At 35.8% G+C, this 12343-nt stretch overlaps 1 long non-coding RNA gene across 1 annotated transcript in view; it reads right to left on the bottom strand.

Annotated features, from left to right (window-relative positions):
• LOC139779288 (uncharacterized) overlaps nucleotides 1–6079 on the bottom strand; it is a 32439-nt gene extending 26360 nt beyond the window's left edge. The window contains exon 1 of the long non-coding RNA XR_011719850.1: nucleotides 5832–6079. This is a non-coding gene — a long non-coding RNA (uncharacterized lncRNA). The remainder of the gene's footprint in view (nucleotides 1–5831) is intronic.
• Between the last annotated feature and the right edge of the window lie 6264 nt (nucleotides 6080–12343).

Here is a 12343-nt window from a genome sequence, read left to right as displayed (position 1 = left end):
AAATGGTCTGCTGTTTCACCGGAACATAAAGCATTAAAGGCAAATAGAAAAAAACAAATTCAAAATGATTTTATGCAACAGATGGGTTTAAAAATAGATTTTATTAAACAAGGAGTAGGAACAAGTAACGATGGAAACACTGCAAGACGATTTTTTTCAGACCCTACAACAACCTCCAAAATTACGGGCTTAAATGAAAATTTAATATACAGATTTTCTGTATTGTTGCAAGCAGTCGCTTCTGGATATCCGATAAATGCCAATAAGTTTGAGAAATTTGCTATGGAAACAGCTGAACAGTACGTAACTCATTACAAATGGTACTATATGCCTGCTACAGTTCATAAGTTACTGTTACATGGTGCAGAAGTGATACAGCAGTTTATAGTACCAATTGGATCATTATCTGAAGAAGCGCAAGAATCAAGGCATAAGGAATTCAGAAAAATCAGAGAAGAACATACAAGAAAATGCAGTAGAATTGCAACGAATGAAGATATCATGTACAATCTTCTCGTTTCATCTGATCCTTATTTGTCAAGTAAAAGACCAAAATTACTAACAAAAAATAAAAAAGAATTATTTGAAGAAACAATGGATTTGTTGGACGTAAATTCTGAAAACTGAACGAATTATATTTTTTACTAATCTTCATATATAAATAAATACTACACTATACATTAAGTTTGTTTTTTGAGCGTATACAGTCGCGAACATTTTAGTTTCATGTTTTTTACGCATTTTTCATTTTCCTCCTATTCTTTATAAACAATTAATTTTATCACCAATCTTCTAATAATAATAATAAAAGATGTTATCATTAAAATTAATTATCGTTAAACTTAAAACTGCAAAAAAAAATTAAAACTAAAATGCAAAAAAAATATATAAAAGTAAAAAAAAAAAAAAGGAATGTATAACCTTTGCAGCCTCCACGCGGCACATTCTGGGGTCATGAATTTTTTCATCAGCTAATGCAAGGGATAAATGATTTAATTTTTGTAACTTTTTAGTCATTTTGAATCATTTTGAAAAAGCCCGGAAAAAAATTGAAAACGCATTTACTTAAAAATTGCAGGAATTCGTCATTTTTAGTCCATCATATTGAATCAGCCATTTTGAATTTTGAAACTCTAACATCAGATTCATGATTAGCAACCTCAAAAAGCCCGGAAAAAAAATTTAAAACGCATTTACTAAAAAATTGCAGGATTTTGTCATTTTTAGTCACCATATTGAATCCGCCATTTTGAATTTCATTTGTCCAATAATAAATTCAAAATCAGCATATAAAAAAACCATTATAAACTTAGTTTCAGATAATTCGTTAATGAATTCCGAACTTTATTCAAGAATGTCCTCTTTTTTGGCGTTTCGCACCACTGTGCGCCGTGAAGTTAGCCTCCCCATTTTTAAAATGGTGTTTTCATCACTTTAAATGACGGAACTCTTTCTAAAAACCATAGAGAACTCTAGAACTCTTGCTGGGGAATCCAGAACTCTAATAAAAAGTTCCGAATTTTGAAAAAGGGGGGCCAACTTCACAGACATGTGAACGGGCCTTCGGCTATTGTTTATTGCTCCGTACGCTTTGATGTCATCATAGCATGCGGCGAGACAGCGACCGCGCAACTCATTTACGTGGAATCGAATTATCGTAAGTTACTACAAATCCCCGTTTACGCGGAGGAATTTATCGTAAGTTACTACATATCCCCGTTTACGCGAAGGAATTATCGTAAGTTACTACAGAAGTAACGCTCGCGTATAAATATTTGTCCCGTCACCCGAAAAAAACGACCGCGACGAGCGTCTTCCAGGAAATCGGCGCCGACGGGAAACATGGCGGATGTATATCGCGCTCGCGACGAAAACCGCGCGAGCTTCTCGACGGGACGACATCGACATGGCGATCGCATTCGCGAGCGCAATTACTCGCGTCGAACGAATATGAAGCGTTGCGTACTTACAGGAGAGGCGAGGCACGGTATTCGGATGCCTCCGATGTGTACCTCGATGCAAAATTGTCTCGAACACCGGCCTCGATCGCGGGTCGATATTCCAGGAATTCCACCGTCATGCGCGAGACACGGCGACGAGAAGACGCAGGCTCCGCAAGCGTCGCGTACACCATGCTGGACGACGATTAACTCGCATTTTTCGCGATAAGCGGCCATGTCGGCTATTCTTATTGCGAGATCGTCGAACGTACTCGCGAACACCATGTCCCCTCCATACCTTCGTTACCACATCACACACATCACGCTCGTTCGCGACCGAATACGATTACGTCGATTACGGTCGAAGCTGATCGAAGGTCGGAAGGATCCACGCCGCGTCGCGACATCGCAGCCGCACCGCGCGGTGTCCTGACGGAAACTGTCCCCCACCCCTTACATTCCTTCGCGCAGCCGGGCGCAGGGCGCGGCGTACTTGCCGAAATTACTACGCGCGCGATAACGAAAACACGCGATTGGCCCAAATAATGGGGTGATCCTCGAGCGTTTGAATTCCGAGAAAAGCTCCCTGGCGACAAACGCAAACGGCAAATAAGAAAAAAATACAGCGATTTCCGCAAATCTATATGTATATGACTTCTTTATGTAGATTCTTTCGTGTAGATTCGACCGCACGACCACTGGGACGGTATTAAAATTTGAAGCAAACATTAATCATTAATCCCGTAATATAGCTGTACGTTAGCTGCGTTTAATTGCAGACATTTTGCGATACGCGAACTAAGATCTTGTGGGAAACGTAATTAATATATGAAGATTTAAACGATCAGTATAATTCGATGGTGGGGGGGCTAACTTGATAGAGGTGGCATCGAGCGCCGGTGGAGCAACTTGGCGGTAAGTTTACTTGCGTAAAATTAATTGTATCTTTTCGTTTATTTAAATCGTTCAAAAAAATTTCAATAATTCAAAAGTAATAATTAGAAAATATTAGAAAAAAAATTAATCTAAACTTTATAAAAGTTTACTCATATATCTTTTTTAATTAAAAAAATTTGTAATTATTTTAATAGACATATAATTGAGAAGCGATTTAAAAAGTCTGCATGTAAGAATTATCTACCGCATGAAATATTAAAAATTGTCTCTTGAATTATTAGTTGCTTTCCATTTACAACAAAACTCAGATAATTCTCACTTGTGATGTCATTCTGTCTTTATTATTCATTAATTGCCAAAAAGGATAGAACGACGTCACAAGTAAGATATATCTGAGTTTTGATGTAAATGGAAAGCACCTATTGATTATTTTGAGCGTTATTTAATTTGGATCTTATGTTTGTATGTTACAGAATCATCGTAACTACTGGCATCATAACTCCACGCATCAATCGGTGAGTGACAATACACTTTATTAATAAGGCAACGGATTTGTGAAAATTGTGTGAGATATATGTACTTATGTATCATTATAATTGTATTAGAAATAAATATAAAATCTCATGAATCCGTTACCTTGAAATAAACGTGCCATACAAAATTATAATATATTATATTGTTAGACTCGTCTTCCATTAATTTTCCGTGTTAATACACTTAAGGCAACTCTCATATTTACCAAAAAAAATTCATTGCTTCTCTTTTAAAGTGCAAAAAATAAATAGCGTGCAAAAAGTATATATTTTAATAAAGTATAATAAATAAAATAAGAAAGTTTATCAGTAACGGCCAATTGTGCAATATTACCATAGACTTACGTAAATAAACTGTACATTCGTATGCGACAGCTAATGACAACATTGAAGAGCAGAGATATGCAAGATTAGATATTTCCTCCATCACATAATGCACTGTGTTATTATGTAAATATACTTCTAACAATAAGATAAGAGCATTATAAATGTGCAGTGAGAATAAGAACTAACCTTGACTATAAAACTTATTTGTTTCTTTATGATCAGCAGTGTAAACGTACCAGTAAGAGGAGCAGTAAGAATACGAATCAAAACCTTTTATTTTCGTGCATTGATATTTTCTGTTCAATGTTTTAAAAAAGTTGAACGTTGTGTAGAATTATTGAAGATTGAAAGTTGTACGAATGATTAATAACAAGAACAGTTAGTAACATGTAAATTCTCAGTTTTAAATCTCAGTAGGTATCGTAAAGTTTGTCAATTCTTTTATACTATAAACTCTATAAAATTCCGTTTAAGAAAATTACACACTGATTCCAAGCACTACTCTCAGTATGATGAATATGAAAGGTCGCGATATGTTATTAAAAGATTCGTAACGAGATGGTTTTAGTCACACTTCGTATACAAAATTTCAGTTCTTACATTTCATTTTATGGCGTTTAACTCTAGGATCACTATATATGGGTTTGTTCAACCTGGAGACAATTTCAAATTGCTAACATTCTTGGAAATTTCTCCTATTTAAACATTTACATTTTTCAATCTAGCAAACGGACTTGAATTTTGATTTTATAATTCTGTTTTACGATGTCTGACATTCTCTTGTAAACAAATTTATTGAAAAATATGTATTTGTATCAGATTTAAATGTAAAAATCAGAGTTAATGTAAAAATAATAGGCTAAAATCTGATAGATCCAATATGTAAATGTTACGTACTATATACATATAATCATATACAAAAATACAATGTGCAGTCCTAGAGTTAAGAAATTTGTTTTGATACCTGCTGAGAACTGAAAATAAAATAATTATGCTTTGTATCGACAATGAGAATGGATAAGGATAACATCGATATTTGTCATTAATATTATCATGAAAAACTTATCTATCTATATTCGAAAATCATCCATTGTAAAACATCTATTGTGCTCATCTATAATTTGTACAATTTAGCACATAGTACTACATCTTCATAAAAGGACAGATATCCCAATAAAAACACAGAAAAATTTATAAAGTTTAAATCTACACACCATGTACTTATATATGCAACTTTGTTTATATATATTTTATATATACTAACATATATATGTACCAGCATAATATTGGAATAAATACAATGCAAGTGTGAATATGTACATCTAAGATGAACACAGACTCCAAGCACTATTCTCTATGCAATAGACACGAAAGACCACAGTATGTTACTTTATTATTCTTTCAAGTTTGACAAATGCAAGTCTCAAATATCACCAGAACATCAGAGTAAGTGATACTCTCAATCATTTTCAGTCGCCATAACAAATGTAAAATGTAAGAAATCGCGTATAAAAAATCATTAGTGTCGTTAACAGATGAGACTAGGCAATGAGGAGTTACATGAAGAAGATAATTGATCGTAAAGGAAATCTTGAAGACTATTCTTCTCCTTACTTTCGTTCTCTTTTAAGTAATCATTAAACAAGATTGGGAACAAGTCTGCACGCTCGTCCGAATATCGAAATGGAAGTTTAGATGTTATTTCGAATGTTAGTACAACGGGCCAAGATAGAGAAAGTTTGTGCCAGCCATATTGAACAACACTTGTTGCAAGTCGGATCACTTACTCTAATCTTCTGATGCTCCGTGGAACACATAGGTGTTTCACTCATTCGTTGAAGCATATACTGCAAATCACGAGTACATGTATTGATGATTGGCACCGATCGAGGCGCTATTGCTATTGCCATCGATTTTTTAAACACGAAAAAATAATCTCTCCCTACGAAAGTGCATGTTGAATAATTCCTCATGCAATGTTACATCAAATTCGACTCTACCTTCTCCTTTAACTTGAAAAATTACATGATGAAGAAATACATAGAATATGTCGCTGGATTTATGTACGTATATAAATACATATTAAGAACAATATGTATAAAGTTATATTTAAAAAGAAAATAGTAGAATTTACCTTTTGCCAAGAATGTGACTTAATTTGTGGAAATTTGAATTCGGTATAGTTGGGGTTCATCTCACGTATCTGATCGCGCGTAGGCGTACCGAGTACTTTGATAATCTCTACCAGCTGATCGACACCACTATCGCCGGGAAATATCGGTTGACCTAGCAGCAGTTCCGCTAGCACGCAACCTGCACTCCAGACATCTGTCGAGAAAGAAAAAAGAACGTTACACTAAGAATTACAATAAAATATAATAAAAGAAATAAAAAACAAATTAAATAATGTCTTTTTTTTTAGCGACTTAAAATCAGATTGAAAAAAAATATTGCTACAATTTTATAATAACAAATAACTCGAATTTTTCCAAATTTTTCGTTTTCTGGACGCCATTTTGTTAATTTTATTTTTATTTTTAATTTTTTAGGTATAATCAATAGAGGGAAGCCTAAGGAGAAGAAATATTCCTGAAATTTGCCAAAACCTTTATCCGTTCGACTGGAATCGTGGTAAAACCGTGGATTCGACAGTTTTCTTTATTATATTGGGACGCCGATATTATTGATCTGGGAATGACTTTTAATGAATTTTCTCATTTTATAATGTTATAATTAATACCCTCAACAATAAAAAAGTTTTATGTTCATTCGCGGCCTTGTTATAAACAATTAAACACGAGCCAATTTCTGCATTTTCAACCCTTCCTAGTCCCCTTAAGATAAACCTCGTCCTTCTAAAAAAAGAAAGAAAAACGAAAATTCTTTTGCACGTAACATTCATTCAACAAGCGGGGGGGATCTGTTTATAAATATTTGTCGTCTCAAAGGCACACTACTCCAAACCCAAACATTGACGACATATTTGGTATACTATCGTCAGGAAGAAATGTAGAGTTTCCCGCAACTCACGCGACTTAAATTTTAACGACAAATTCTCTCTAATCAATCCGACAGCAACTTTTTATTTTTAACTATCTTTACGACCTATGCTCATCAATTCTTTTTTACTTGTTCAATCTTCTAGCTTTCAACATTGCATGTAAATCTTTGCAAATAGGTCGAGAATTAATTAAAAAAGACTAGAACGTAGAAATACGATTATGAATTGATCTTAGATATTATGAATTTATGAATAAAGAAGCACCAATTAAAAATCCATCAGAATCTGTGATTAAAAATATGGAATAATTAAAGCGAATTGTGGGATACCCCGTATATAGGGATCGTTTAACTCCACGCATCAATCGGTGAGTGACAATACACTTTATTAATAAGGCAACGGATTTGTAAAAATTGTGTGAGATATATGTACTTATGTATCATTATAATTGTATTACAAATAAATATAAAATCTCATAAATCCGTTACCTTGAAATAAACGTGCCATAAAAAATTATAATATACTATATCTTAGACTCGTCTTCCATTAATTTTCCGTGTTAATATACTTAAGGCAACTCTCATATTTACCAAAAAAAAAACTCTAATTCTTTTTTTTACTTGCATAATGCCCATGTATTTCCACTATTCGTATTACTATTTATCCCAACATTATTGGCTATTACAATCGAGTGTTACTTGTCGGTATTGATAATTAACCGACAATTAAAGAAGATTTCTTATTTCCAACAATAGGGAGTTTTTGCAATACCGTCTTTCAGATACGGTAAACTTATTAGAAATGTTCAGAAACATCGTGAATGTATCTGAAACAATTTCAGATACGTTTGCCGTATCTGAAAGATGGTATTGCAAAAACTCCCTAAAATCTGTTGGCCGAAATACGGTCAGAACTTAAATGGCCAAGAGCAACGAAAGGTAGGTCAAATTTAACCTGAGAAATCATGACAGCTACGTAAAATAGGTCAATAGTATTATTCAATATGGAAGTAAAACATATATATTTTCACACATACGTGCGATCACACATAAATATAAACTGGAATAGAAAGGCATCTCAATGTTCTTAAAAATTAAATTCAACTTAAACATACAGTTTAAAAATTTGGTTGGTATAGAATTAAAAATATGAGTAGATATAATAATCAGTATAAGAATAGGTGTAAGAAAAAATATAAAAATAGGTACACATATAAATATCGTATAATATTTTACTTGTAATTATATGTACATAATATATATTTTATATTATATAAAATATTATCTTTATTATTTAAAATATGATTATGCATACAATATTAAACTTATAATGTTGTGTAATATTCGATCAATTCAAATATGGAGATGTTATTAAAATCACATAATTCAAATATAATAAAATACATTAAGTAAAATTAAATTAAATTTGGAATTTAATTTTCGCGCGCAATGTTATTTTTTTATTTATTTCTATGAAAAATTTCATATTAATTAAAAATAGATACATTGTAATGTTGTTTGCCTTTGAGCTTATTCGAGAATCATTCACAAATTGAATACATTCTATATATTGAATATGATACGATTGCATCTGTCTATATGACACGAAATCGATAGAACGCCTATAATGATGTAAAATTCAAATTTCTTTAAATTAATACTTAAAGTTTAAATTAATGCTTCTAATTACAAGTAAAATATACGATACTTATATATATGTAATTTTATAAAAATATTATTCACACATATACTTATTTTTATATTTTTTCCTATATCTATTCTTATTACTGATTACTATATCTACCTACTCATATGTTTATCTCTGAATCGATTATGCTTGCAATTGCTTTAATTTACTTTCCAAATCTTATTTTGGAAAATGTTTTAGAGATTTAATTGTTCAATTTCGCAGTACTAAAGAGATTGTTAATAACAAATTTGCGACGTTAATAGATCGTTAATTAAACGTCGCGGCGTTACTCGATTTAGGGTCCACTCGTATCCTTTATCCGTATTCCGGAAAACAACGGTAACTTATTCATTCTGAAGCCGCGCACCCGACCTCTATTAAGCTGGACCCCCCACCAGCGCAAATCAAGTTCGCACTAGATCAAAAATTTAGTGCTATTTAGGTGCTAATTAAGTGCCCTAGTCCGAATTTTGGTGCTCGAACCGTTTAGCAGAAAATCGCGTAAAAAATGGGAGGGTCCAGCTTGCCGGCAAGCTGGTCCCCCCCATATAAAAAAATGGTCCTATATAGAAAACAAGTACACTATAATTTAGTGCTAATTAAGTGCTAATTAAGTGCTTTAAAATAACGATAAAATATTGACAGATTATAACATTTATTTAAATATACCACTATATATTGAACACAGTACCGTCGCGGTCGACATAAACACTTAAAAAATTTGCTGCATGCATATATTCGTTACTAAAATGATCGAAAACATATATTATCGAAATATTACCAAATCTGAGATTATTGCTAACAGTAAAACAATTACGATAATTAACTTAGACCAGCCGTTGGCGCTGAGAACTAAGTTCCGTCACCTGATCGTCTACGAATTGCTCGCATGATTATAGTATTAAAATAATTCTCAGACATTGTACTTTAAAAGAATATCACGATTTGAATTTAGTGCTAGCTGCATAGCGTTGAAATTAATTAGTTTATTCGCTGGCGCGCGCGCTTCGCGGATAAATTAATTAATTTCAACGCGATGCAGCTAGCACTAAATTCGGATCGTGGTATTTTCTTAAAGTACAATGTATCAGGATTATTTTGGCACCATAATTACACAAGCACCTAATTTTTTGACGATTCTGTAACGAACTTTAGAGCGCTGCGCGCGCGCTCCATAGATAAATTAATTAATTTCAACGCTATGAGCTAGCACTTAAATTCGAATCGTGATATTTTCTTAAGTACAATGTCTCAGGATTATTTTGCGACCATAATCACGCGAGCACCTAATTCTTTGACGATTCTCTAACGAACTTTAGAACGCGGCGCGCGCGCTTCATGAGTTAATTAATTAATTCAACGCTATGCAGCTAGCACTAAATTCAAATCGTGATATTTTCTTAAAGTACCATGCCTCAGGATTATTTTGGGACCATATCAGGCGAGCACCTAATTCTTTGACGATTCTCTAACGAACTTAGAACGCGGCGCGCGCGCTCCATGAGTTAAGTAATTAATGTCACGCTATGCAGCTAGCACTAAATTCGAATCGTGATATTTCTTGTAACGATGCCCCCCAAATATGCTCGTTCCGGCATAACATCCCGCCGAGACCGCCCGGCCGACACCCGCAGGGCGAAGACAGGGCACGTATGCCCACACTCATTTAAACGCTGGCATGTAACGTTAGGAACCCGCGAACGGACTTGCCGCGGCAACCGCCTCGACGCGCCGAGCGATGCCGACCGCGACCGAAGACCGCCGAACGCGATCGCGGCGTCGGGACGCCGTATTTCCCGACCGTTCCGCCGCACCATCCCGGCGCTCGCGATCGCCGTCGCTACCCCCCCACTGCGTAACCCGCCGCGCCGTGTATAAAGACGAGCGTTTTTAACGCTAAATGCGAGTCATGGGTTTTTTGCAAATTTTTTCCCAATAAATACACTCGGAAAATAAATCGCTTTTCCATAATGTAATATGTATGCAAAATTTAATTCACATATGTTTTATGCAGGTAATAGGCACTGTTCCTGGTACTGCTTTAACGTCACAAAGGATCCATGAAAAAAAAAAAAAAATCGCTAAATGCGATTTCCTGATCAACGTTCCGACCGACCGCACCGATCCTGAATTCCTGCATCTCTCTAGCAAGTCAGAACGAGGGTAGAGCGCCTCCGGCATTCTCTGTCTTCGCCGAGTGATTCTCGATAGGCGACCAGCTTCCCTACACCACGCACCCGCTAGTCAAAACGAAGGTAGAGAGCCTCTGGCATACTCTATCTTCACTGAGCGCTTCTCGGTACACGACCGGCTTCCCTGCACACGGAGTTATCCGAACGGGGGCAAAGCGCTTTCTGCCTTCACCGAGCGCTTCTCACCGGATACTCCTGCCGCCTAACGCGCCGAATTGCAGCGATCTCGTCGCCGTATCCGCGCCCTTGCGCACACCGCGCTTTACCTCGCGCCACCCGCCACAGCCGATCGCCCGTCACGATCGCAACACACGTGCATTCCCGCGCACACCGCGTGCGCCCTGACTCTGGGTCCTGCGCTCACCGCCCATTGTACATACCGCGACCGTTCCACTGTGTTCTCAACCCGTTGTAATACCGCGACCGTTCATTGTAGAATAAATTCTGTTACGTATTGCTAGCCACAATACACTTCATTTGCCAAACCTCCCGCGCGTCCGTTCCTCCGCACCTCCTTCGAACCCAGCCCAGCCGCGAGCTAGATCCGCGCTTCGAAGCAAGGTTGTTTTATTCTTAAAGTACAATGTCTCAGGATTATTTTGGGACCATAATCACGCGAGCACCTAATTCTTTGACGATGCATAGCGTTAAAATTATTAGTTTATCCGCGAAACGCTCTAAAGTTTGTTACAAATCTTCAAAGAATTAGGTGCTCGCGTGTTTTTGGTCCCAAAATAATCCTGAGGCATTGTACTTTAAGAAAATATCACTATTCGAATTTAGTGCTAGCTGTATAATGTTGAAATTAATTAGTTTATCCGCGAAGCGCGCTCGCCGCGTTCTAAAGTTCGTTAGAGAATCGTCAAGAATTAGGTGCTCGCGTGATTATGGTCCCAAAATAATCCTGAGGCATTGTACTTTAAGAAAATATCACGATTTGAATTTAGTGCTAGCTGCATAGCGTTGAAATAATTAATTAACTCATGAAGCGCGCGCGCCGCGTTCTAAAGTTCGTTACTGAATCGTCAAAGAATTAGGTGCTTGCGTGATTATGGTCCCAAATAATCCTGAGACATTGTACTTTAAGAAAATATCACGATTTGAATTAGTGCTAGCTGCATAGCGTTGAAATTAATTAATTAACTCATGGAGCGCGCGCGCCGCGTTCTAAGTTCGTTTAGAGAATCGTCAAAGAATTAGGTGCTCGCGTGATTATGGTCGCAAAATAATCCTGAGACATTGTACTTTAAGAAAATATCACGATTCGAATTTAGTGCTAGCTGCATAGCGTTGAAATTATTAATTTATCCATGGAGCGCGCGCGCAGCGCTCTAAAGTTCGTTACAGAATCGTCAAAAAATTAGGTGCTCGTGTGATTATGGTGCCAAAATAATCCTGAGACATTGTACTTTAAGAAAATACCACGATCCGAATTTAGTGCTAGCTGCATCGCGTTGAATTATTAATTTATCCGCGAAGCGCGCGCGCCGTGAATAAACTAATTAATTTCAACGCTATGCAGCTAGCACTAAATTCAAATCGTGATATTCTTTTAAAGTACAATGTCTGACAATTATTTTATAATACTAATATCATGCGAGCATTCGTAGACGATCAGGTGACGGAACTTAGTTCTCAGCGCCAACGGCTGGTCTAAGTTATTATTATCGTAATGTGTTTTACTGTTAGCAATAATCTCAGATTTGGTAATATTTTGATAATATATGTTTTCGATCATTTTAGTAACGAATATATTCATGCAGC

This window comes from Temnothorax nylanderi, unplaced genomic scaffold, assembly GCF_030848795.1.
Source record: "Temnothorax nylanderi isolate EJ_2023f unplaced genomic scaffold, tnyl_v1.0 TNYL_tig0217_pilon, whole genome shotgun sequence".
NCBI lineage: Eukaryota > Metazoa > Arthropoda > Insecta > Hymenoptera > Formicidae > Temnothorax > Temnothorax nylanderi.
This window is presented reverse-complemented; position numbering and strand designations above follow the sequence as displayed.